Raw genomic sequence first — 12,607 nt, 5'->3', positions numbered from 1 at the left:
TAACCTTCTGGACTATGGGGACTCCCTGGCACCCCTCTGGTAGGATGGGAAGATACCTCCCAGTTTGCCTCCATTGCTGTTGCCCTGGGGGATGCCAGTTCCTCAAAGCCATCTCAGTGAGGGCTTTAAAGGACTTTGGGAATCAGAGCTTGCCCACTGTTAATAATATAGGAAACTGAGGCCTCAAATTGATAAATTTTTCTGAAACCAAACCAGTTGCTGTTGAGTCGAATCCTACTCTTAGTGGCCCTATAGGACAGAGTAGAACTGTTCCACAGGGTTTCCAAGGAGCAGATGATGGATTCAAACTGCTGACCTTTTGGTTAGCAGCCTGGGCTCTTAACCACTGCTCTGCAAGGGTAGATTGTGCCAAGAATGTTAACAAGGACACAGGTTGAGGACACGGCGGTGATCATAAAATTGAAAACTCTCTCTGTGATAAGAATTGTTAACTGTGAATCCATTTAAAGCTCAGTCTTTTGCAAAGAATTTAACTTCACCCAAAAATAAATTAGCCTTTGCTCTTGAGTCCTAAAAGACCATTTTAATCCTTTGGAGTTTCCTGAGGAATCAAGAGGTCTTGGCCAGATTACAAAGCCTACCTGGCAATCTCAGGAAGCTAGCAAGCACAATTCAGTACGTTAAAGTTAGACAACAGTTTGTATTCTACCCTATATTTACTCCTTTCTCTTTAAAACGCTCGTTATAACCAACCTAAAATGGAACCCTATGTTTCTTTGAACAGGAAGTTTTCCCTGTATGTATATAAATTAACCACTTGACTAAGCCCTATATGGTTTAATTTCTTTGTGCTTTGATGATTTTTTAACACCACCAAGTAGATGACTGGCACAAACATTTACGTGCTAGGCTGCTAACCAAAAGGTGGTCAGTTGAAACCCACCAGCCTCTCCATGGGAAAAAGACCTGGCAATCTGCTCCCGTAAAGGTTACAGCATAGAAAACCCATGGGGTAGTTAGTTTTACTCCGTCACATGGGGTCACTATGGGTTGAAAGTGACTCAACAGCACCTAACAACAATAGATTACTAGAACCCTTCCTACGAAGAGGAGAAGGCAAATCACAAATGGTTAAGAAGTAAACAAAAGCATGGCACCTCCTTAAAAAGCTAGAAAAGAAACACCATACGATGCAGCAATCCCACTCCTAAATAAGAGCAACACACAAATAGACATGCACACCCATGTTCATTGCAGCATTATTCATAATAGCAAAAAGATGGGAACAACCTAAATGTCCATCAACAGATGAATGGATAGACAAATTATGGTATGTACACAAAATGGAATACTATGCAACAATAAAGAACAATGATGACTCCATGAAACATCTCACAACATAGATAAACCTGGAGGGCATTATGGTGAATGAAATAAGTCAAACACAAAAGGGTGAATATTGTATGAGACCACTATTACAAAAACCCAAGAAAAGGTTTACACACAGAAAAAAACAATCTTTGTTGGTTAAAAAAGAATGGAAGGCTGGGGAGGGAAAATCACTAACTAGATAGTAGACAAGTGTTAACTATGGTAAAGGGAAAGACAACACATAATATAGGGGAAGTCAGCACAACTTGACCTAGGCAAAGTCATAGAAGCTTCCTAGACACCTCCAAAAACCTTGAGAGACATACTTTACCAGGGCTGAGGGTGGTGGACCATAGTCTTAGGGACATCTAGATCAATAGTTCATAAAGAGAATACTCTACATCCTACTTTGGTGAGTAGCGTCTGGGGTCTTAAAAGCTTTTGAGCAGCCATCTAAGATACATCTATTGGTCCCATCCTGTCTAGAGCAAAGAAGAATGAAAAAAATCAGAGACAGGAGGAAAATATTAATCTGAAGGACTAATGGTCCATATGAACCACAGCGCCCAGCAGCATGAGCCCAGAAGAACTAGATGGTGCCCAGCTACCACCACCAACCACTCTGATAGGGATCACTACAGGGGTCCCAGACAGAGCGGGAGAAAAATGTAGAACAAAATTCAAATACACAAAACAGACCAGACTTACCAGTCTAACAGAGACTGGAGGAACCCCTGGGAATATGGCCACCAGACACACTGCTCACTCCGAACTGAAGCCACTCCCAAAGTCCATCTTTCAGCCACAGATTAGACAGGCCTATAAAACAAACAATAACATACGTGAGGAACGTGCTTCTTAGTTCAATTAAGTATAGGAGACCAAAGGGTCAACACCTGCCCAAAAACAAAGATAAGAAGGCAGGAAGAGATGGGAAACCTGGACAAATGGACATGGGGAACCTGACATGGAAAGGGGGAGAGTGCTGACACATTGCGGGAATTGCAAACACTGTCACAAAACAATTTGTATACAAAATTTTTGTATGAGAAACTAATTCGCTCTGTAAACTTTCACCTAAAGCACAATAAAATTACAAAAAAGAAAGAAAGAAAGAAAGAAAGAAATGCAACACTCCTACACAGGATGAGCTAGATCTTCTCCTGAACTTTCAAATTACAGGATTCAATAACATCACTTGAGAGAGAACGAAAGGTCAAACCCCCAGGTGCAGAAGGGAGGGAACGGCCCTGAGCTGGGGCAACCTGTGGAATTGCACTCCTCAGCGATGCCCTGGATTGTGGCCGCCTTGATAGTCCAAATGCTGGTGTGCATAAGATTAACAGAAGTTTCGCAGAAAAAGCTCCTGCTCTTCTGGACCCACATAAGGCAAGCAGGAGTAAACCAAGAAAACCTTGATGTTTTGCTTTTTTTGGGAGAACCTACTGTTTTAACTCCTGTTAGCATATTAATTGCTCTTATGCAGCTGGGTGCTGCTAATTACAAAAGAATGCCGTCTATTCATTATAGAAGACCCAGCAGGAAAGGATCTACACAGCAACGCTATGTTAATTTAAGTTTGGCTTTCAAAGGTCATAAAACTGCTTTGAATTAAAAGGTTGCTTTTTTTGTTTATTTTTTAAAGACAGTTGTTTCCCTTTCTCTTCCTCATCCTTGGCAAGGAAATTCTGGGGAGAGAGCTCTGACCCTTCTCAATCCCTTTCCTTGCTCCTCCTCTGATCAGTGAGAGCCTGAGCGGCTTGCTCATGTTTTGCGAATGGGCAGCTAACCCTGTTAACAGTAATAATGCAAGGCACATACATTCTCTTTGACTCTTTCCTTCTCATTTGCTTTTTCACGATCTACACTTGAGCACTGCAGATCCGGGTCCCCCATGTAGGAAGCACTCCACCCCACCAGCCAAAATGCCCTTATGTGTGTCTGGGTGGCAGGTCTGGACAACCTTGCACTGACAAACTGCCTGCTTTCAAATTGGGGATTAAGAGAGTGACACACCATAATTGAATTGTGGTGTTGGTGAAGAATATTGAATAGACCATGGACTGTGAGAAGAACGAACACACCTATCTCGGAAGAAGTACAGCCGGGATGCTCCTTAGAAGTGAGGATGGCAAGACTTCATCTGGCTTACTTTGGATATGTTATCAGGAGGGACCAATTCCTGAAGAAGAACATCATGCTTGGTAAGGTAGAGGGTCAGCAAAATAGAAGAAGACCCTCAATAAGATGAATTGACACAGTGGGTGCTGCAACAGTGGACCCAAACATACCAACTATTTTGAGAATGGCTCAGGACAGGGCAATGTTTTATTCTGTTATACATGGGGTCACTCTGAGTTGGAACCAACTCAATGGCACCTAACAACAAGGGAGAAGTAGGCTGTAGTTGGGTCCTAGCTGTGTTCTCCTCCCAGTTTTCACCTCAAAGCACTGAATTTGGGTTGCTGGCAGGTGCTTTTCTAGGTTAATCAAAACATCATTTCTAACAGCTTGGTGGTACCTCAAAAAGTTAGACATAGAGTTACCATCCCACTCCTGGGTATACACCCAAAAGAATTGAAAGGAGGAACGCAAACAGATATGTGTACACCAGTGTTCGTTGCAGCATTAGTCACAATAGACAAAAGGTGGAAACAACCTAAATGTTCATCAGCAGATAAACAAAACGTAGTATGTACCTACAGTGGAATATTACTCGGTGATGAAGAGAAATGAAGTCCAGATAGATACATGCTACAACATGGACGAACCTGGAAAACATTATGCTGAATGAAGTAAGTCAGACAGAAAAGGACAAATATTGCATGATTCCACTTACATGAAATATTGAGAATAGGCAAATGCATAGAGACAGAAGTTCCTTAGTGGTTACCTGGGAGGGGGAGTGGCAGGGGGGGTTTCATAAATGATACAGAGATTTTGTTAAGGGTGATAAAAAAAACTTAGAAATAGTGGTGATTGTCACACAATATGATGAATGTAGCTAATGGCACTGCATTTTACACACAAAAATTGTTGAAATGTTTTGTTAGATGTTGTTAGGTGCCGTTGAGTCAGTTCTGACTCATAGCAACGCTATGTACAACAGGAGACACTACCCTGTCCTGTGCCATTCTCACAACTGTTGCTATGTTTGTCCCTATTGTTGCAGTCACTGTGTCAATCTGTCTTGTGGAGGGTCTTCCTTTTTTGTTCTGACTCTCTACTATACCAAGCATGATGTCCTTCTCCAGGGACTAGTCCCTCCTGATAGCGTGTTCAAAGTATGGGAGACAAAGTCTCGCCATCGTTGCCTCTAAGGAACATTCTGGCTGTACTTCTTCCAAGACAGATTTGTTTGCTTTTCTGACAGTCTATGGTGTATTCAATATTCTTCGTCAACACCACAATTCAATTACGATGTCACCACAATAAATTTTTTAAAAATCTTTCTAAAAAACAAACAAAAAAAAACCCATTACTTCTCATTTGGCTAGTGATGGTTGGGTACAATGTCCAATGGACAGCGCCTGGAAGAGATAGAGGGAGAGTGGCACCCTGAACTCCTCTTGCATTCTGTAATTTATATATTTCAAAGCATCTTTGTCTGATTAGTCTGAAGTATTGAAGCTAGCCTGCATGTTTATCCCCCTGTGGAATGGCTTGAATTCATCGCTCTCCAATTCTCCATAATAAAAGTTGATATTTATTTAGGTGCCAATTCCCATTCTAAATTTTTTACATGTTTTACCTCATTTTTCTGTCACAACAATCCTTTTCCAGATAAGGAATCCGGGTCTCAGAAACTAGGCAAGTGACGGAAAGGTGTGAACCAGGCCAGGGATGAGACCCAAGAAGTAGTGGGGCTTGTAGAGAACTCGAGAGGGTATGCACTCAAATTTACACTGCCAGACTTGCCAAACAAAACACATCTGTGGACAGGACTCAACCTGCTGAGCCACCAGTCTGCAAGTCCTTTTTTCATCTTCATTATTGTCATTATCATCATCATTGTTGTCATCAATATCATCCTGCCTCTTCTCTTGGAATATATTTTTCTCTTAGTACCTATATGGTGAACTCCTACCCATCCTTTGAGGCCCTAGATAAATGTTGCCTCTTCAGAGCCTTCCCTCACTTCTCCAAGCGGAGTTAGACTCACCCTCCTCTCTCTTCCCATGACAATTTGTTCATTGCTGTATTCTAGCAATGAGCACATTTATCTGTAGGACTGTCTCCCCTGCTGAGCGGTAAGCCCCTAAGGTCAGGCCTTGTTCTTCTCCATATTCCTCACTGGCATTCGGAAACAGAAAACTACTATTTACTGGTTCAGTGGTAGAATTATCACCTTTCATGTAGGAGACCTGGGCTCAGTTCTTAGCCAATGCACCTCAAGTGCAGCCTCCACCTGCCGGTCAGTTGAGGCTTGAGTGTTGCTATGACGCCGAACAGGTCTCAGCAGAATTTCCAGACTAAGACAGACTAGGAAGAAAGGCCTGGTGATCCACCTTTGAAAACCTGCCTGTGAAAATCCTACGGAGCACAATGGTCTGATCTGCAATCGATCATGGGAATGGCTCAGGACAGGGCAGGATTTCATGCCATTTTGTATTGGGCCACCGTGAGTGGGGCTGACTCAACCCACCACCCACCACTAAAAACAACGACAGCAGCAGCAGCAACACTTTGCAGCAGGCATTGTGATAAGCATCTCACACATGATTACATTTCATCTTCGTAACTCCCCTGGGAAGGCAATTCTCTTATCCCATTTCACAAATGGGAATTCTAAATCCCAGAAAGGCGAAATCACTTGCTCGAGGTCCTGCACTAGCAGAAATTTGGCAGAGCTGGAATTCAAACGTAGGTCCCCCTGATCCCAAAGCCCCGTCTTCTTCTTCCACACCACCCTGCTTCCCACACAGCCAGAAGGGCCACCTGCCAGCAGATGGCTAAGGGTGTAGCAAAATGGGCCTCTTGGACAGTCCCTGTCCCGTACGTATATTGAGGAGGTCGGACTAGATGATATTTACCTCTTTCCAGCGCTGACATTTTATTCTAGAAGGTTTGTTATCTCTCCTTTTGACACCGCCTGAACTATTCAAGACAAGTCCCTGCTTTAAAAATAATGATAAAACTGCCTGTCAGTGGAAATAGGCTGCACACATTATCTCTCTAATAGAAGCAGGAGACTTTCCGAGATACCTCCGTGAGTTCCTTAGGCATGCAAGACTAAACTTAGATTCATCTCAGCTCAGTCATACGCACTCTGAAACCAAATTGCAGGGGATGGAATGTTCAGATTCTCAACTGCTTGAAGCCTAAGGTGAGGGAGACCTGGGCAAACAAGCAGAAAGCTGCCCATGAAAAGAAAAGGGCTTCTAGTTGCCAGCAGCCTGGTAGACCCTGACCAAATTCAGAGAACCAGAATGACGGGTAAACATGCAGGCTCTGGTGTCAGAGTCTCTGAGTCCACACCTGGCTCCACTACTGGCTAGATGAGTGGTCTTGAGCAAGTTACTTAGCCTCTCTGTTTCTCAGTTTCCTCATCTGTAAAATGGGTTGTGATCTTTAAGGTTGTGTGTCAACTTGGCTGGGCCATGCTTCTCAGTGATCTGGCAATTGTGATGTAGTCTGGCAGTCATATAATAATGGGATCTGCTGTGAGTAGCCAATCAGTTGAAAGGGAGTTTTCTTAGGGGTGTGGCCTGCATCCAATACAGGCAGACTCTCAGTCAAGGCTCAAGGGCTTTTGCTCACTCTGGATCCCGCAGTTGGCCCCTTTCATCTGACCTCCAGTTCTTGGGACTTGAGCTAGCAGCTTACTTGTCAACCTTGAGATTCGGCAGCCTCTGCAGCCTGTGAGCAAGAGGACTGCTGTCTGACCAGTCTTGGGTTCCCCAGCCCCTGCAGCTACGTGAGTCAGGAGAAGCCTTGAGCCTGACCCATGGACTTGGGACTTTCTAGCCTCTACAACCTCATGAACCATTTCCTTGATATAAATCTCTCTCTATATATATGTATTTATACACTTCACCAGTTTCGCTTCTCTAGAGAACCCAGTCTAAGACATTGGTGAATGATCAGACCCATTGCATTGGTCATTGTGGGGAATAAATAAATTAATGCATGTAGTTAGCACCAAACCAAAGAAACCAAACCCATTGCCACTGAGTCAATTCTGACTCATGGCAACCCTATAGGACAGAGTAGAACTGCCTCATAGAATTTCCAAGGAGTGGCTGGTGGATTCAAACTGCCAACCTTTTGGTTAGCAATTGCACTCTTAACGATTGTGCCACCAGGGCTCCACAGGCATATGTTGTTGTTATTAGCCACCTTCAAATTGGCCCCCAATTCATGGTGACCCCATGCACAACGGAACAAAATGCTGCCCAGTTCTGGACCATGCCCATGAAAGGTTACATGGATCAAACCATTATGATCCATAAGGTTTTCATTGGCTGATTTTTGGAATCAGATCATCAGGCCTTTCTTTCTAGTTCCTCTTAGTCTGGAAGCTCTGCTGAAACCTGTTCAGCATCATAGCAACACACAAACCTCCACTGACAGGCAGGTGGTGGCTGCACTTGAGACGCATTGGTCGAGATTGGAGCCCAGGTCTCCCACATGGAAGTTGAGAATTTTCCCATTGAACCACCACAGCTCCCATCTCTGGTATATACAAACCAACCAAACCCACTGCCATCGAGTCAATTTTGACTCATAGCAACACTACAGGACAGAGTAGAACTGCCCCACAGGGTTTCCAAGGAGCGCCTGGCAGATTTGAACTGCCATCCTTTTGGTTAGCAGCCGCAGCACTTAACCACTACGCCACCAGGGTTTCCCCCTGGTATATAGGAAATGCTTAATAATGTAAGTCATAATTATTATATAGGGTCTTTCCAAAAGTGTTCAAATGTTCTGTGACTCCCAGAACACAGTTGAATCTCGGGACGTTGCTTGCAGCTCTGTGCAGCCTGGCCTCTGACTATCCCACCAGTATCACCTCTTGCTTCTTGCTCTATCCCCTCCACTCCCACCTTTGCTCCAGAAATACTCAACTACTTACAATATGTTAAATATTCCCCACTGTCTCTTCCCTTCCCCACCACTGTTGTCACATGTAAATTTCTACTAACCCTTCAGAGGTTACCTTCTCCAGGAACCCTCTCCCACCTCCAAGAAAGAAGCACTGGAAGCGTAGCATGTCCTTTGGACCCGGGGTCCCTGCGCTGAGAAGCTCCTTGACCAGGGGAAGATTGATAACAAGGACCTTCCTCTAGAGCCAACAGAGAAGAAAAAGCCTTCCTCTGGAGCCAACGCCCTGAATTTGGACTTGTAGCTTACTAGACAGTGAGAGAATAAATGTCCCTTTGTTAAAGCCATCCACTTGTGGTATTTCTGTTATAGCAGCACTAGATGACTAAGACAGAGTGAGAAACAAGAAAGGATAGAAGAGGAAAGGAGAGGAGAGGGAAGGGAGGAGAGGAACAGATGGGTGAAAGGGAATAAAGTGATGGAGAGGGAAGGGGAAGGAAGGGAGCAAGCCTTGAAAGTTATTTAACTGTAACATACAGTACTATAAATGGAAAAATTATCTCAAATCCAGATAAATAAATTTCCATCTGAGCAGAATTGATTGCCCTTAGTTTGCCACGATCGTGTAACTGTTCTTGGCAATTAACTCTTTCAAAATTCATTATATAGAGTTCATTATTTGTTATTTTGGAGAGAGGGGATTAGGACACATTAGCAGTTTCTTGAAAGGTGCATTTGAATGGCATGAAACGACTCCCTGCATTTGACCAGGGTGGCTCTGGTCCTTCAGAGAGCTTTGCCCCCTGCACACCCCAAACACAGTTAGTACCTGTGGAGGTCCCAGAACCTCAGGGTCTCTCGGGATGACAGTCCTTACCTCTGTGCTTTCCTGCAGTATGGGTATACAAACGTCAGCTTTGCAGGGTCCCTGATTTTGCCACCACACCAATAATGGACCCGTTGCCAGCTGCAGATTCACATTACCCAAGTTCTCAAGACTATTGTTTAAAACCAAAAAGTTAATTGGACAGTTTTTCAATGCAAAATCATGATCACAAAGATTGCATTTCTCCAGCTCCTTGTGACCAGAATTTTCCCTCCTTGTCAACAGCCAAGTGATATTCGAAGGTCATTTGACAATTAGATACTCAGAGCAAGAGGAGTTAGATGGATCAAATGTTGAGCGGCATCAAGATAAGATGGACTGGCATGTTCATTTCACAGTAACAGATGGTATTGCTAGTATTTCCTCAACTTCAATCATTCATGTCCCACTGTACAACTTGTTGTTATATCCACTGGTAGTATTATCTACTACCATGATAAGATATCCCTTTTGTTGGAGGAGTGGACCTTGAAGGCCCTAAGCAAATACCTTTTTATAGAAAGACTTTCTTTTATTATCAGACAGTTCCTAATATAGTTGAACTCTGTAGGCCCTAAATGTAAAAATGACTTTGCAAATTTTTTATTATATGGCAAGTTGAGAGGAGCTACAATGTTATGTTGAATGTAAGAATGTTTGCCTTTTGAAATTGTGGAATTTTAAGGATTGGTATTTTATGTACCTGGGCAGCCCCACCCGGGAAACCTCGGCCACCATTAATAAGTTTGGGGTATGCTCAATGGCCGACATCCAGGGGCTACTCACCCAGTGCATTCCAATACTACTGTTTTGCTGCGACCCGCTGATAGAAATGCTGGTCTTCAACAACTGAACACAAAACCAATATAAGTGTCCTTGGGAACTCACAGTCCGTTGGAATTACAATTCTTTACTCCCCCAGTTCAGCTAGGGACCTTCCCCTTTCTTCCTCACTGGGTTTGGGAAAGATGGGGCATCATCCAAGTTTGCATCTATTTAATCCACATCTTGCCCATCTGTGATCCCAGGACAGAGGCCCATTCATTTGGTGGAAAAAAAAAATCTGTTTCTAACTCCTTCCCTGGAACTAGAAATTTGTCTTAAAACTGATGCATTTGCATGACTTTTTGAAGGTCAACTCTTTTGCTAAGTTTTTTATTCTTTTTATTTTATTCTTATTATTTGAATACATTTATTTTTTTAATAAAACTTTATATCTCTACTCCGTAATGAGTTTGCAGATATAAATAAATGGAAAATCTGTATACCTTGCCATAAATAGAAGGTAAAATAAATACAAATAAAATAAGACAGTACCATTAAAATCTAGTTAGATACTGTGACTTGCTAAAAGCACTGAAACTAAAATCTGCTCTTTGTTAAAAAGAAAAAAGGAAATTGCTTAGTGTTAGAGGAGTGTTGAAGATGCGGTAGCACTAGACAGGGACTTTCTCACTGACATAATCAGAAGGATTAAAAAGAATTTTGTGTGAGAAGTAAACTTCTGCCACTGGGACTCAATGTTATTTAATGTTGCTTTTATATACTTCATAGAATCATCTCATATAATGTGCCATCAGTGGACATGGCCTACCCTTTAGGATGCCAATAGAAACAGAATACTCAAACACCTTTGGCTGTAACCCTCTGCATCTAACTCCAATTAGACACGGTCTTGCTAATAAGAAAAGAACTTGTCAAAATCCATTTGTCAGAGGCGGAGCCAAGATGGCGGAATAGACAGACACTTCCCTCGAGCCCTTTTACAACAAAGACCCGAAAAAACAAGTGAAATGGGTATATTTGTGACGAGCTGGGAGCCCTGAGCGTCAAAGGCAAGCTTAGACAATGAACTGAGGGGCAGGGGAAGGAAGAGACCATTCAGAAGGGGAGAGGAGTTGCCGGACCTGAATCGCAGAGAGCCCTCAGGCACCATTCCTGGAGCGGCTGTGGTGGTAGCAGCGGCAGCGGCTGGATGGTCCTAGCATTCGGCCGCAGTTTCCTCAGGAAGAAGCAGCCAGCCGCACAGCCCACTCACACCTCCGGAACCTGAGGAGAAGGGCGCTTTCGGCAAAAGCTAAGTACTTGCAAATATTTTACTGCGCACCCCCCTCAACCCCCAAGCCAGTTTCAGCGACTGAATCCCTAGGCCTGAGATAGACCCTGGTGAGCACCTGGAGCTGTCCTCCCAGTCTTGGGGAAGGAAAAAATTTCCACCTGGGGGGAGAAGATAATTTGCTAGCTCCATTAACTGGGGGAGCTCAAGACAGAAGCGGCTCCTGTCCAGGCATAAACCATCCGTGGACCTTGAGCACCTTTCCCGTCTGCATGGACCTGTGTGGGCCTATTTCGGGAGAATAGGCCCTTGTCGGCAAACTCCAACCATTTCAGCGGTGTGGTGGAGAGGTAGGTGTTTGACGTTTGACATTGCTTTGCCTATTAAACAAGGTCCTCACCTACCCACAACAGGGACCTAAGGACTGGTGGCTCCACTTGGGTAGCCCAGCCACCTGCGACATGGGCCCAGGGATAACTGTTACTTCCCAGTCCTTACAACAAAATCTTTGGGTGCCCATGGACCCTCTGCAGAGCCCACCCACCAGAGACATGTTTTCCTCAGAGTCACTTGGGGGTCAATTCTCAGCCCCCTGCCTTGTTCAGAGTGTGACCCCCTACTGCAATCAGATACGGGTATATATGCCAATCACCCCTGCCCCTCTAAGACTGTAGGACAGAGCCTGTACCATGCACTTGATGATCAGCTACCTGGGAACCTGAGCTGAATTCATAGAAGAAAACTGAATGGACTCGTAGACTGATATACCTGATAACAGCTCTAGCCAGCTGGGGACAGGACACCAGAGATCCAAAGGTGAAAATAATCAAGCTAGCTCACTCAAGCAACCCATAGGGGTATACCAACACAAAACAAAGCAGGCAGCTACGACACAGTAAGCAAGCATAAACTAATACAATAACTTATAGATGGCTCGGAGACAACAGTCAATATCAAGTCACATAAAGAAACAGGCCATGATCACCTCAACAGGCTCTCAAAACAAAGAATCCAGGGATCTTTTAGATGAAAGTGCATTCCTGGAATTACCAGATGCAGAATACAAAAGTTTAATATATAGGACTCTTCAAGACATCAGGAAGGAAATGAGACAATATGCAGAACAAGCCAAGGAACACAGAGATAAAGCAACTGAAGAACTCAGAAAGACTATTCAGGAACATAATGAAAAGTTTAATAAGCTGGAAAAATCCATAGACAGACAGCAATCAGAAATTCAGAAGATTAACAATAAAATTGCAGAAGTAGACAACTCAATAGAAAGTCAGAGGAGCAGAATTGAGCAAGTA

This window comes from Loxodonta africana, chromosome 12 (genome assembly GCF_030014295.1).
Source record: "Loxodonta africana isolate mLoxAfr1 chromosome 12, mLoxAfr1.hap2, whole genome shotgun sequence".
Lineage (NCBI taxonomy): Eukaryota > Metazoa > Chordata > Mammalia > Proboscidea > Elephantidae > Loxodonta > Loxodonta africana.
This window is presented reverse-complemented; position numbering follows the sequence as displayed.